The following is a 14,193-nucleotide window of genomic DNA, read 5'->3' on the forward strand; positions in this document are numbered from 1 at the left end:
AGCAGGAAAATCCTAAGAGAGGATTTTTCATAAAAGAAATGTCTGTGACAAGGTAATAGTCCAATTATAGCTTTAGGTTATGAATTCCCATCCTTCTTGTTTCCCTCTCTTCAGTCCACCGTTGTTTATGCTCTTGGGACTGAGATTTGGATCAGTTGTCCTTGGTCCCCAGCTAGAGAAGGAATTGTTTTGTCTACCTACTCTGTGAAGAGAGCTTACTATCCCCTAATATGAAGCTCAGAAGTACACACTAAAGCAGAACAGAATCTGAAAAATATAAAAGTTAAAACCTGAGGCATCAACTGCAACGTGGTATTATATTTTATAGTCCCATTTGACAGCCACTTTGCCCCATCTTCTAATTTATACAGAGGCTACCACTGATTACAGTATTTAATCAAAACCTTTTTACTCTCTGTTCCTCCCGTCCCCACAATCTCCTTTCAATGGGCTAGTATGCATCCTGAAGGACTCCTTTTAGGGACTTTCTTACTCTGCTGCCTTCCCATTGTCTCTCACCTTATTTCTCTTTCTTTCTTTCTTCTTTAATTTCCACTCAAACCTCTGCTTATACTGATCTTTCACCTTTTCCCAGTCATCTTCGAAAACATCCCAAATTTCAGGGACTAAATTACTCTTTCCACAGATCAAGTTAACTATCTCACATTAGGCAAGAGCCATTTCCCAAGTATAATATCACCGCTCTGGGGTACACCTGGAGCATGTAGGCTTTCGCCTGTGAGATATGCTATGCCACTTCCTTTTATGCTGTTTGGACCAGAGGAGAACCCAGGCTGAATGCTACCATGACTCCCAACAAAAGATTGTCAGCCCACACACAAAACAGGGAACTACTCTTCTTTGTCCCTGTCTATTGGGATTTCTAAGTTCTCTCTCAACTGGAGATTGTTCCCAATCAAAAGCCAGGTACCGACCCGCTGAGTCTAAGTATATTCCTCCTAAGTATACCCGTCCCACTGTTCCATCCTCTCGCCTTACAAAGGTCCACTCCCCCCCATCATTTAGAAACTTACCCGGTTCAAGCTGAAACCGTCTAAAAAGAGCCTGCCTGGATGGTCAGGCCCTTTGGGCTTGAGCTTGGGCTTCAGCCACTTTTAATAACTCAGAAAACTACTGATCTGTTGCAGTTGTATCTTTTGGCACAAGAGAGCAGTGTTGCCACAAAAATAAATACGATACCCAAAGATTACGCTTTCAAGAGACACTATATAAGAAAATAACAAACTTAAATTACCCAGCCACCACCAGGAATTGAAGTGACGAAGTTACAGAACACCATATATCCCAACAAACACAATTTATACAGGAGCAGTGAGGATTATAGCAGCAAACTTATAGAAAATACTGATAATACCTTAGATTCTGCTTGAGCTACCCCAAAGCTCACTAGCGGCCACACTGTGCAGTCAGCAGAAACCCCCTCTCACCGACTTTCCAGTACCCTTTCCCAAAGGGCAACACTGTATGTCAGACGTCTCTGACACACTGCCTTTGCCAAGCGCGGGTGTCCCCAGCATCTTATAAGCGTACCTTGGGCCCCCCTTAATTCCAGTAAAACATACCTTATCAGCTGTATAGAAGGGGTTCTTGTTCACCCCCGCAGCAAGCCCGGGGAGCAGAGGTCCTCCGGAAAGACCTGGGGTGCACCTAGGATGTCCATTTCCTGGGGTTTCTGCAGCCAGACAAAGAGATCCTTCTGCCTGGCTCGCCAAAACTGAGTTGCAGAATTAGGATGTGACAATGAAGATTGTAAAGCAAGTATGTTTTATTCCAGCTCGGACACACGGGGGATATTTCCACCATACATGCATACCTGGTCAAGACAGGTTTAAGTACACATTGATCCCGCAAGCCCACACCTCCCTGTCTACCCATTCCCTGCCCACTCTCTGCCTCCTTGCAATTCATATTATAATTAGTCTTCTGTGGTGCCATGCCTTCTGGGGGTCGTGGGCAGGGGTCTTTCAATGAAGTAAGAAGTCTTCCTCACGTGTTTGCTACTTGACCTTCGTTTCTGGGCATGCGCTGTGGAGGTTTGGCCAACTCCTAGGTCAATGTGTCCTGGCCAAAACCAGGAGTCTGGTTCCTGCTGGTTTGGGTTCTGCTTTATGGGTTTGAACAATACCTAAGTCTCGCTTTACTGAGCTTAGACAATATACATTTTACTTTTATGGCTTTTCCTTTTTGGCACCCAATTTATATGTTTATATATATATTGCATGCTATAGTAATAGAAGTTACCAAGTACAAGCTCCTGTGTGGAACACGGAGTTTGTCAGCTGCACAGCTTATCTTTTGCTGAGTTTGGGATCATGTTAATACAAGCAATGGTTCTGTGCTTTTTCTTTATGTTGATGGCTGGGGGAGCTATCTTGTGTGGACGATGAGGGATTATACCTCCTTCTGCCTGCCCAAGATTGATGTGAATGGTTTTACAATGCAGACTCCTGTGGTCCATGTTCATCCTTATGTGATCTGTGTATTACTATTAATTAATATAGTTAACAAATCATGTGCTTTGTGGAATCTGATGTCGTTCTGGTGTAAGAGAAAACACTTTAGGTGAGGAGCTATTGAAATCTGCCCTGAGCCATCCAGTTCCTGGGTGGCAGGATGTGTTGAAGGATTTGGGAAGCTTCCTTGGGTGATTATCACCTGCCATTGCCTGGGACTTGACTCCTGAACAGATAAATAACTCTAAGAAACTGACCTGTCAACTGATAGAAGGGTGCCTTGCCTACCCCAATGAAAACCAGAAGCTTCTCACCCTGTACTGGGGCCTGGTCTGTGCCTACAGAGCCACTCTACAGTACTCTCAGAGGACTGTAGTTGAGGCAGGAACCCAAACTGCATTTGAGGACACTATGCCTGAGAAAGGGATTCAAACCACAGCAACTACAGTAATTGCTCAAGTAGTGAAAAAGAAATATGGATAAGGAGAGCTACAGGTCTATATCATCAATTAGAAAGGGAGGATCACACACAGAATCACTAGGTTGGAAGAGACCATTAAGATGATCAAGTCCAACCCATGCCCTAACACCTCAAGTAAACCATGGCACTGAGTGCCACATCTGGTCTTTTTTTAAACACATCCAGAGATGGTGACTCTACCACCTCCCTGGGCAGACCATTCTGGTACTTTATCGCTCCTTATGTAAAAAACATTTTCCTAACATCCAACCTAAATTTCTCTTGGTGCAGCTTAAGACTGTGTCCTCTTGTTCTGTCAGTTGCTGCTTGGAAAAAGAGACCAACCCCCACCTGACTACAAATACCCTTCAGGAAGTTGTAGAGAGTGATAAGGTCACCTTTGAGTCTCCTTTTCTCCAGGCTAAACAACCCCAGCTCCCTCAGTCATTCCTCATAGGGCTTATGTTCCAAGCCCCTCACCAGCCTTTTGCCCTTCTCTGGGCACGTTCAAGCATCTCAAGGTCCTTCCTAAACTGAGGGGCCCAGAATTGGACACAGTACTCAAGTTGTGGCCTCACCAATGCCAAGTGCAGAGGAAGAATGACCTCCCTGGTGCTGCTGGCCACCCTATTCCTGATACAGGCCAGGATGCCGTTGGCCTTCTTGGCCACCAGGGCACACTGCTGGCTCATGTTCAGTTGGCTGTCGACCAGTACCCCCAGGTCCCTTTCCCCCTGGCCACTGTCCAGCCACACCGTCCCCAGCCTATAGTGTTGCAGGGGGTTATTGTGGCCAAAATACAGGACTTGGCACTTGGACTTGTTAAACTTCATCTTACTGGACTCTGCCCATCTATCCAACCAAGGAGGAAGAAGGAGAATCAGCAAAGGAGGAGTTAGATCAAGAAGCTGCTCCTTCAACACAGAAATTGAAAGGAGTGAGGCAAATCAAACAGGAAACTGAAGTTACTCAGTCCCTGATTTCATCAGAACTTTGAGGCTAGCATAAAGATTACAGCTGCCAGCCAGGTGAGCAGATTTCTGCATGACTGCTTCTAATGCTGGGATAATGGGGCCAACAGTCAGCAGTTAGGTCATGAAGCCCAACAGCTGGGATCCCTTGCTAAAAATTGGGAAATTGAAAGAGGAATTGGGAAGGAAGGAGCAATTTGCAGCCTTTGGAAATGGCTTCTCTCAAGCGTGAGGGCAAGATATCCATTTAAGGAACATCTTGTGAACTCCCCAGGGAAGTGGACCACTGCAGATGAAGGTATCCAGTTATTGAGAGAATTAGCAGTGCTGCAAGTTTTCTATAGTGATCTAAAGAATAATGTCCCTAAAGATCCAGAGGATGTCTCTTGCTCAATGGCCCTGTGGAGGAAGGTGATTCAAAGTTCCCCTGCATCATATTCCAGAAGCTTGGTAGCAATGTATTACCTAAAAATGGATATGCCAACTGTAGAGATGGAGCCAGGAAGACACTGAAACTTACAAGAAACTCTGGGTACTTCCACATCCCTACAGGCCAGCACCTCAGCTTTTAGGGGCAGCCCAAGAGGTCAGTTCTCTCCTGCCCCAGTCAGAGGGAAACCCCAAGCACAGGCCATGTAACGAACTCTGTTTCTTTGTGACCAGAGGGAGGACATGAGGAAGTTGGATGGTGAACCCACCTCTAAGCTGGAAGCCTGTGTCAGTGAACTGAGAGGGAAGAGAGTTGTTAAGAAGGGGCTGCCTGAGAAGGCTGTCTGTGGGAACTCAGCACATCATTTCAGATGTCCAGAGTCGCCAAAGACCCCCTCGGGGGGTTCGGAGATCCTGGCATGGTGCCCGGAACACCTGGTGGCTTGACTTTGATCCTTCTAGTGAATTGCCAAATTGGTATGGGGATTTGAAAGTTACACGAGTTTGAATGATGTATTTACAGGGTGCACACAGGGTGAAAATGTAGATTTTAGGATTTTTGGTATAGGGGTTATGGGGACAAGATGGAGGGAACAGGGCGTGTCTCGTCCTTCTTCTTTCTTCTTCTTGTTCTCCATTTTCTGCTGTAATGTTGGCACTTGGGGATTGGTTTAGAGCAGAAGTGCACTGTCTAACATAGGTGATAGATATTGGAAATTAAAGGTAAATATGATGTACATAGTTTGTAGTATAAAAAAGACTACACCGCCTCGGGGGCGGTCAGAGTGCTTGTGGCTGCCTTGCTGAACAGACCTCTGCTCGGCAGGGAGAAAATTTTATAGATAAGAAATAATAAACAACCTGAAGACCGAACATCGAAGAGTCCTGTCTCATTCTTCAGAGCGCGGGGTCACTCCAAGACCACCTGACTTATCTCGGGGCAGAGAACAGACAGCCGACCCGAGAGCTGTCAGTGTAGTTGCTGCAGAGACACAAGAAGACAATCAACGGTCTCCCAGACACAAGTGAAATCACTTCCTTTGACCCTGGTGAGGGGACATCTAGTGTGGCATTGCAAAGGTCAGACAGCGAGTACTCTGACCAGGAACAGGAATAGCGAGTCCCTGCCTTTGGCCAGGAGGAGGAAATGGATGATCGGGTATACTGGACTGTGTGGGTTTAATAGCCTGGCACATCAGATCCACAGAAGTATAAAGTTTTAGTAGATACCGGTGCACAGTGTACACTGATGCCATCAGGGTACAGGGGCACAGAACCCATCTGGATCTGTGGAGTGATAGGGGGATACCAAGAATTGTCTGTATTGGAGGCTTAGGTGAGCTTAACTGGGGGCAGATGACAAAATCACCCCATTGTGACTGGCCCAGGGGCCCCTGTCTCTTTGGCATGGACTACCTCAGGAGAGGGTACTTACTTCAAGGATCCAAAAGGGTATTGATGGGCTTTTGGTGTAGCTACAATAAATACAGGGAAGGTCAAACAATTATCCACCCTGCCAGTCCTCTCAGAAGATCCCTTCATCTTAGGATTGCTGCAGGTTGAAGACCAGCAGGAGCCAATTGCCAGGACATTGCACTGGCAGCAGTATTGCACAAACTGAGACTCCCTAGCTCGCATCCGTGAGCTGATTCATCAACTGGAGAGCCAAGGAGTGATCATCATGACTCACTTGCATTTTAATACTCCATATGGCTAGTGCCAAAGTCTGATGCAGGGTGTAGGTTAACAGTAGGCTATCATGGCCTAAATGAAGTAATGCTACCACTGAGTGCTGCTGTAACAGACATTAGAGTTCCAATATGAACTGGAGTCGAAGACAGCCAGGCGGTGTGCTACAATTGACATTGCCAATGCATTTTTTCTCAATTCCTTTGGATGCAGAGTGCAGGCCACAGATTGCTTTCATTTGGAGAGGTGTCTAATACACCTGGAATTGACTGCCCCAAGTGTAAGAGCCATAACAAGAGATGCGGGACTTCAGGCGGCTCTTCAAAATGCAGTTTATTGTATCCAAGATGTTACAACAGTCCAGGGTCGTGGGTGACAGAGCCTGTGCCTACAGCTGTCTGCTCCAGCTGCAGAGAAGCTTGAAGACCCTTTAGTTTTGGTTACATTGCATTATATACTTTTCTTTGCTGAGCATATTAATACATAAGAACCAGTCTATACTTTTACCTATAGCCTATCATAACTACTATCATTACCATATTATGGTTAATACTATCCAATCACATGAGTTAGTATGTTACAGATTAAGCCTAAAGTTGTTTTTCAGTTTTCTTGCAGTGGAAAATTCTTAGACCTTTTTTCTACTTGCCGCATCAACATGTCTTGTTTGCCTGTGGTATCTTTCTGCTTGGTAAAAAACATCCTGTTGTTTGTGGTCAGCTTATCCTTTGCTCTAAGTCATAAAACCTCTTTCCAACTCGACATAACCTTTGCCTTCTTAGTTGTCCAGCAAGACTGGCTCAGCAAACCTCCATCTACACTTCTATTATTCTTCTATATCAAAACTTGCTTCCATCTCTATTTCATTCTCAGATTCTACATTCAAAGATCTTTCTGCCAAGCATACATATCTGTTAAACTTTCTTGTCAAACTTTCATCCTTCCCAACATCTCCCCTGTTCTGATGAACAACAAAGATGCTAGAAACTGTCTTATTCATCATTCTCTACACACATTGAAGTGCACAGGGTACCACTACTATAATTACAATTATCACCACTAAAACAATCAAGCCTATTTTACAAAGTTCCTTCAGCCAAGGTGCAAAGCTCCAACCATCAAACAATCTAGCCAAGATGTTTCATCTGTTGTAGTTTGGTTAGCTAAATCTCTTAAGTTTTGCAGCTGTTTATGAAGAGAAGCAGAATGATCAGACAAGTTCATACAACACAATCCTTCAAAATCTTCACAGCCATGTCCATGTGCTAGTAAAAGAAAGTCAATAGCAGCTCTATTTTGTAAAGTGGTGTCCTAGGGTGATGTTATGATGCTTGTATCCCCATTTGTGTGTTCTGTTTATGCTGGATATTATGCTCTGTGCCTTCAAGACTGGCTCTGAAGAGCAAATGGTTTTTTTTGTTATCAGCCTGCCTCCCCCACGGCTGGTGGGACACAGAGATGGGGCAGTACATAGTGCGGCTTTTGCTTTTCTTTTTGCTTTGCTCTTGCTCTTGCTTCTGCTTTGCTCCTACTTTGCTCTTTCTTTTTGCTTCTGCTCATTAGTTAGTTTTGCTAAGCAGTCCAAATTTTTCCCTGGACTGTTTTTCCTTTCCCTTTTTTTGGAACCACTTGAACCTGCTCTGGACTGGGACCTGGAAAACACTGAGCTTGCACCCTGTGGCCTGCAGCAGCCATCCCCAGCACCGGAGGGACTGATAACAGAGCAACCACCCCCAACCAGGACAAGTGGCATGTCTAACTGCCTCTTCATCTGTTAGCAAATCACTAATCATAGCAGAGGTGGTGTTCTGGTTTGAAAGCAAAACCAGTGTGAGACTCCAAGTCAGAAATACAATTTATTAGGAAAAGGAAAAAAACCCACAAAATGCATGCAATAATACAAAAGAAAAAACCACTGACAGAGTCAGAATACAACCTTGACACCCTGTTGGTCAGGGTGTTGGTAGCAGTCCAATTGGAATGGTGGTTGCAGTCCTGGAGTGGCAGGTGTGGTTCTGTTGAAGCAGTGATCCTGTAGAAGGGTGTAATCTTCCTCTGAAGATCCAGTGGAAGAGGCAGCTGTTCCTCTGGGAATCCAGTGGAAAGGCTGATCTGGTGTCCCAAAAATCTCAGATTATATCCAGTTAGGAATGCTTGGCAGAGCATCTCACAATGGGATGATGTAATTTTTATCATTCATGCAGTGACATTCAATAGCCCATTAACAGCAGATGTTTCCCCGGAGAGAGGATTGGTTTGTGGAAGAGATAAAGAAAACTGCCCAATTAACAGAAGATAACTGCCCCACCTCTAACAAATGGCAAATGGAATACATATTGCCTTGCAATCTAGGACAGGTGGCACTTCCTTCTTTATTGAGCCAACACCCTAATTTGTTTAACTGTTTCAATGCAATTGAAGAACTTAGCTGAGGCCAAAAAATGCTTGTAACAATTGATTTTCCAGAGTTCCAAGGGTGAAAATCACTATCGCAGTTGCCCTCATAATGATGCCTTAAGGAAGATCTTATTTTTCTATTTTTCTTTTTGATTGCTTTTTTGACACTGGGAGCAATTATTGTAAGTTGTCCCAGGGCACAAGGGCCACTGTCTGCTTTTGAGGGAATACCTTGCCAAGCCCTGTTTCCACAGATTAGCCAAATTCCTTTGAGAAATTGAATTGGAAGTTTGTTAAAACGATGTGTGTGAGGTTCATCATATGTAAGAAGCTTAATTTGGTGACACCAAGAAGTCATATTACTATGGACTGGGTGATAAGGAGTAACATTTAGATGAGGCCCATTTTTTCCTACGAAATGAAACAAATAACAAGTGTCCATAGTTAATGAGCCTAAAATTTCTAAGTCTTGAAGGTCAGATTTATCAACTTTAAAAATATCAATATAAGTTTGGTGTCTCGGGCTGGGAGTTGGGGAAATATGGTGATCATCATATGGCCAATATTTATCAAAAGTGACATTATTGAAACCTTCTGGGAAAGGCACTCCAACTAAACAAGTTGAAAAAGGTTTATCAGGGCTTGTGTTGCATAAGCAGATGGTGTCAGAACCTGTGGACTTGGCTAAAGAAACCCAAACATTTGTCTTTGGTTGAGTTACAACCGAATCTTCACTGCAAAAATAAAAACAAAAGGGTAAAAGCAGCATGCATCTGCACAAATAATGATACAACTCCATTCTTTTCTTGAACTGTTTCTGGCAGACACTTTTCTCTGGGTGATTCTGTGTAGTTCACATTTGGGTGCCTGTTTCTCAGCTTCCACTCGTGGGATCACTGGCTGATGTGGAAGCATCAATGGGCTTTGATGGGTGGTATGGTTTCACGTTTTTTGCTGGCAGCCACTTGAGTCCCTTATCTGTAGGGATATGCAAACCCCTTCCCCCCTGTTCTAAGATCATATGGTCCTTCTATTTGTCCTGATTCTAGATTTTTAATTAAAACTGGGGGGTGCTCTTTCAGTTTTGGTTTTTTGTTGTTCATGAAATGTCTGTAAATAAGAGGATCAGGCTCTTCTGCAGAACTGTTAAAAAAATTATAAACATACAAAGCCTTATTCAGCCTCCTTTGAGGTGTGTCCTGGGTGCCTCCCCCTTTCTGCTGATCTAAAAATGCATTTTAGAGTTTGATGTGTTCTTTCTACCATTCCCTGACTCGTGGGAGAGTAGGGAATACCAAATGTATGGTGAACACCCCAGTCATTTAAAAATGTGGCCAATTCTTGTGAAGCACATGAAGGACCATTATCAGTTTTGATTTCTTGAGGGACACCTAATGAGGAAAATGCTTGTGAAAAATGCTGGCAAATATGCTTAGCTGTTTCTCCTGTATGTACAGATGCAAAAACTGCTTTTGAAAATGTATCAATAGAGACATGGATATTTTTAAATTTCCCAAAAGAAGGGTACTTTGTGACATCTGTTTGCCATTTCTGTAAACTTTCCAACCCCCGTGGGTTGGTTACTCCTGTAGAAGGGATAGATTGGACAAGCTGACAGTCGGGGCAAGCGCGTACAATGGCTTGTGCTTGCTCTAGGGAGGTGTGAAAATCTCGTTTGAGTGCCTGTGCATTTTGGTAAAAAAAGGCATGACTCAGTTTAGCTTGTTCAGTAATGTTAGGCAAGGTAGCTGCAGGAAGCACTGAAGTAGAATATTTAATGTCTGCTGCAACCCTTTCCCCAGACTCTGCTAATGCAAATGCATCAGCATGTGCATTTCCTTCTGCCATAAATCCTGGAGGACCAGAACGAGCTCTGATCTGAGAAACAAAATAAGGATTATTTCTGTATAACAAAATTTGATAAAGACAGGTAAGCCAAAGACACAACTGGTCATTCTTAACATCCTTTAAAACAGACCCTTCAATTCTCTTAAAACATTAGCAACATATGCTGAATCAGTGACTAGGTTAAAAGGTTCTGGAAAGAGCTGAAATGCTCTTACAACTGCTGCCAATTCAACAATCTGAGGAGAACCTTCAACTTTTTGAACATCTTGTTCCCAGGATTTAGTATTTTTATTTTGCCATGTAACTACTGAATTGTCTGTCCTGACCCATCAGTGAAGAGATTCTAAAGGTTCTTCCCTGATAAGAAGGGGAAGAAGGGGTTTCTCTCTGTAGCATAACTTAGCTTTGATCAATTTGTGTGCTGGATAATGAATGGAGCAAACACCTGGAAAATCTAAAAAGGCATACAGCAAATCTTCTGACTTTTGCATGGCCCAATCAAAATAGGATTTAATTATAGGTAAATAGATGATTGTAAATTCGCAACTTGCAGTAGAAAGAAGCTTTACTCTGCTTTTCATGATGATTTGAGAAATCATCTCTAAAGATGTAAAGATTGTCTTTGGTGACCTGTAAGAAAGAAAAACCCATTCAGTTATTAGCAAAGGCAAATTTGAGAGGAGTCCCATTGAAAGATGAGGCTACACAGTCTCAATGTTTCTCCTAAAACTGCAAGGAAAAAAGGTTTATCTGGAACATAGCGATGTGCTTGTCTATTTTGCAGAGCATCAGTAATTTTCTCTAAAGCTTTGCAAGCTTCAGGCGTAAGAAGTCTGAGGGATGAATTGGTGGGTCCCTCAGTGCTTCCTGCTGGTGGCAGCGACCTGGTTAAGAGATCTCCTCCAGTCACGGGGGAAGCTCTGGGATTATTTGGAAAGAAATCTAGTTGGTTTTTGGGGTTTATTGGTGATGGATTTAAGGATTTGGTGTTGGATTTAGGAGATCCCCCTCATCCTTCGAGGTAGAGTAGCTTTTAGTTTGTCTACCTCTCTTACTGCAGCTGCAGTTGGTGTTTTCTTCTCCCTCTTCCTCCTCCCCCCTCTCTTGGCTGGAGAGGCGGTGCGGAGGGTTCAGGTGGAATGGTGGGGGAAAGGGAACTGCAGCGGGGGTTTTCTGGAAAAGATTTCTACAAACACGCAGCAAGTGGGGAGTAAATCTGCTGCTGTTTTGTCGTGGCAAGAAATAGCATTATTTCATTTGACCCCCACAGAGTCCCAAAGGTCTCTGGTAAACACAGCCGTAGAATCAGCATTTGAGAAGTTGGTCTCAGTCCATGGTAGAAGATTTTTAAGCTCTTGTTTTGGTAATTTACTTGGACTGGAATTAATTAGAGATTTCAAATGCTGATACACGTCTCTGATCAGCAGACACATTGTGCCCCACTGATTCCCCAGTGCTCACCTGCTGTCCTCCTTGCAGCAGGTGCTGTACATTGAGCTCCAATGCAGATACTGTCCAGCACCAACACCTGTCTGGCCTCCGGTCACCTTCCTTTCAGGTGCCTGTTCCTCCTTGTGGGCTCTTCCTTCTGAGTTCACCAGGAGGTCTCTTACTGCTAAAAGTCTGAGTTTGCCTACTAAAATGTGGGCACCATTAGTAAGAGTCTGAGACGAGAGATGCAGGACTCCAGGCGGCTCTTCAAAATGCTGTTTATTGTATACAAGGTTTTAAAGCAGTCTTGGTTTGTGGGTGACAGAGCCATGCCTACAGTGGTCAGTTTCAGTTACAGACAAGCCTGAAGACCCTTTAGTTTTGGTTACATTGCATTATATATTTTTCTTTGCTGAGCATCTTAATACATAACCAATCAATATCTTTACTATTACCTATAGCCTATCATAACTACTATCATTGCCATATTACGGTCAATACTATCCAATCACATGAGTTAATATGTTACAGTTTAAACTTACAGTTGTTTTTCAGTTTTTCTTACAGCGGAAAATTCTTAGACCTTTTTTCGACTTGCCACATTGGCATGCTTGTTTGCTTATGGTATCTTTCTGCTTTTCCTAAGACCTATTTCTGCTTGGTAAACATATATTTTTGTTTGTGGTCAACATATCCTTTGCTCTAGTCACAAAACACCCTTCCAGCTCGACTTAACCTTTGCTTTCTTAGTTGCCCAGTAACGACTGGCTCAGCAGTTGTCAATTTAGACATCTATTATTCTTCTATATCAAAACTTGCTTCCATCTCTATTTCATTCTCAGATTCTACATTCAAAGAGCCTCCTGCCAAGCATACATATCTGGGAAACTTTCTTGTCAAACTTTCATCCTTTCCAACAAAGTGCTTTATAGTTTCAACATGTTACATGATAACTCAATATTAACAAACAGAATTTTAAAAAGAAATCCTGGAAAACAGAGTGTTTTATAAAACCATCACAACTTAACTGACATCAGACTGATGCACAGTACAGTGGTTGGTACTCTAGTATGACTGAACATACGGGAAGAAGTTCAGATGATGAAAATTGTTCCAGATAGGAGATGTCAAGGCACAATTCTCAATGTCGAGGCAACTCTATTTACTCTTAGCTGCTGTGGGTTCCACGTCTATGTCCAGGTCTGACAGAGCGCAGTAGAAGAGCATCTGAACATACTTCGTTGTTGTAGCTGTACTGGCAAAAATGTGTGACAGAAATTTAAATATATCTTAGACATACATCTGGATTTTGAGGATTTGAAAACACTATACAGATATTAGAAAAATCTTGAAACACCTTAATCGATAAAATTAGGCATAAGTTATAAATAGCTAAAAGCAAAAGAAGCCAATTATTAAACTGAAATTCCTGTTTAATCAGGTTTTCATCAACATTTTCATTGAATTGATAGCTGAATTCAAAGTATAAGAAATAAAAATATTAAAGATTTGCTTTTCAAGACTGCCTGAATTTGAGGACTGGTAACTACCCTTCAAGCCAATAATTAATTATTTCATTGTTTTTGAAAATCTGCGCACTCCTCTGATTTGGATTGTTCCATTCTTGGATGGAAAGTGAAGTAAAGATGTTCTGGTATTTCTGCCTTTCAGGGTATTAAAAATATTAGGTTTAGTATTCACAATCCTACGTGGCTTTTATTGAGCCAACATAGTTATGACACCTACATATTGGACTGTTTTGTACAAGTAAGCATGGTTTTGTTTTCAGGACCATGTGATAAAGCAGATGATCTCAGACATGCCACATACCAAAGCATAGCCAAGCTTCATATAAATAAGGATTTTAGGAAAAATTATTCTTTTCTTCTTCTGACCAAAGTTTTGACATGGTGACTGGGACATGATGTTGCTTACCAGAGAGCCAAAGTAGACATTTAGGTCGTTTTTCAACTGGCAGATAGACTCCCAAATAATATGCAGGCTGCTGGGCCCCTGCAGAAGAGAGGACAAACACATCTCGAGAAGTTTATCTGTTACCAATCAAATCCTCAGTCAAGTGCTGATGTAGACTGATCAAGGAGATTCCTTACCTGTAGAATATCAACTTCCTATTATATCATTGAAACAAGGTTTACAATATCAGAAACCCAAACAACCATGCAGAGTAAGCTCATTGCTTCAAGTCCAAACAGCTGAGTTTCAGGAGAAGGTCCATTGGCTGGAGATCTTGCTCTTTGACATCCCTGAAGGTCCTTACTGGTTCTGAAACAGACCTGCAGAATCCTGAAACAGAGAACTGCTAAAGAAAGTCACCATCAACTATTTAGAAATCCATTGAGTTATCAAACAATATTGAGAAAATTCCTGGAATGCCCTGGCCACAGCCCTTAATTGAACCACTTGGGCCAAGGGTGACTCGTGGCTTTCCAGTACTTTGAGCTGGTAGCTCATTCCACCTTTTTTTTTTTTTTTT

At 42.8% G+C, this 14,193-nt stretch overlaps 1 protein-coding gene across 3 annotated transcripts in view; it reads left to right on the forward strand.

The window, feature by feature from the left end:
* The window catches only part of LOC102040865 (mothers against decapentaplegic homolog 2-like), a 76,211-nt gene that overhangs the window by 17,004 nt on the left and 45,014 nt on the right, over positions 1-14,193 (forward strand). The window lies entirely within an intron of this gene.

This window comes from Geospiza fortis, unplaced genomic scaffold, assembly GCF_000277835.1.
Source record: "Geospiza fortis unplaced genomic scaffold, GeoFor_1.0 scaffold459, whole genome shotgun sequence".
Classification (NCBI taxonomy): Eukaryota; Metazoa; Chordata; class Aves; order Passeriformes; family Thraupidae; genus Geospiza; species Geospiza fortis.